The sequence below is a fragment of the Galeopterus variegatus genome, unplaced genomic scaffold (genome assembly GCF_000696425.1).
Source record: "Galeopterus variegatus unplaced genomic scaffold, G_variegatus-3.0.2 Scaffold100, whole genome shotgun sequence".
Taxonomy (NCBI): domain Eukaryota; kingdom Metazoa; phylum Chordata; class Mammalia; order Dermoptera; family Cynocephalidae; genus Galeopterus; species Galeopterus variegatus.
This window is the reverse complement of record NW_007726211.1, coordinates 75,247-76,468: the sequence shown is the minus strand read 5'-3', so window position 1 is coordinate 76,468 and position 1,222 is coordinate 75,247. Positions and strand designations below refer to the sequence as shown.

The following is a 1,222-nucleotide window of genomic DNA, read 5'->3' as shown; positions in this document are numbered from 1 at the left end:
TGGAGATCGGGGTCTCTGCCGAGAGGGAAGGAGGAAGCAAGTGCTGTCATGAAAGATGACCAACCACGTGCTCTTCGGGAGGAGAAACGCAAACATTGACTACAAACGTACGACTGAGGAACAAGCAACTATGGAAACGAAGAATAAAAACGGACTTCCCTGTTCTGCCTGGTTTGACCAGATGACTCGGCCACAAAGGTCAGAGGTGACCACAGTCGTTTCTACACGTTCTGCAACACAGCAGGCACCCCGTGCAGTGCCCACCTACTTTCAATATTCACTAATACCTAGTGCTCATGCCCAAGTTCACCAGGCAGGCAGAATTCCTGAAAAGCATTGCCTGGCATAAGGGAGAGACCCTGAATAGTCAAACCAGGTGCAGGGATCACTTGGTGTAAGCACCACACCGTGTTTGGTGGGGACTAGTGAGGGGTTAACTACATGTCTATCCATTGAGTTTTGTGCCTTTTTGTGTAAAATTAGCAAAATAAGTGCCCTTTAAATTCTATCACCTGGGTTATGTCTCCCTTCATCAATAACAACAAAAGATGTCTGTGGCCCAATGTCACTCAGCCCCGTGAGGCACCAGATGCAGACGGTCACTGGATTTCCAGGCAGCTCGCACACGTGGGCAGCACCCAGTAACTTCAATGGAAGGCTCTAGCGAGCTCTGTGTGCTGCAGACACACGTGGACAACACACCACAGTCTTTCCAAATGTGTCTGCCTTAAGAAAAACTCGAGGTCATGTGCAATGACACTATTAAGACTTCACGTCATCTTTGAAAACTAGAAACCACAGGAAATTCCAGTGTGCCAACTTCTCATTTGGATCATTGCCCTTCGGTGAAAAGTCACTTCTCTTCATGGCACTAAATGTGCTCCCATGGCAGACAGGTGCCCACCACACCTGCATTGCTACAGCCTGAGTATGAGATCCTCGTGGTCACAAACTTATTTTTTATCATTCTTTTCCTATATAGCATCAGATAAATTCATAATACCATAAAAGTATTAAATAAGGAACCAATTTTTTTTTTTTTTTAATTACGAATGTATGTTAGTAATTCTGCACACATATAACAAGCAAAAACATTCTGGCTTGCACAGTTACCATATTTGATAGAAATATACCAACATAAGATAGCAGATTCAAGTATTTAGGAAGTTGTTTATACAAGATTCAAATATACACTTGATGAGTACATGTAATTTCCCCTTGG

At 43.7% G+C, this 1,222-nt stretch overlaps 1 protein-coding gene across 1 annotated transcript in view; it reads right to left on the bottom strand.

Moving 5' to 3' along the window:
* The window catches only part of LOC103599612 (receptor-type tyrosine-protein phosphatase N2-like), a 68,857-nt gene that overhangs the window by 7,403 nt on the left and 60,232 nt on the right, over positions 1 to 1,222 (bottom strand). The gene's annotated exons all lie outside the window — the stretch shown is intronic.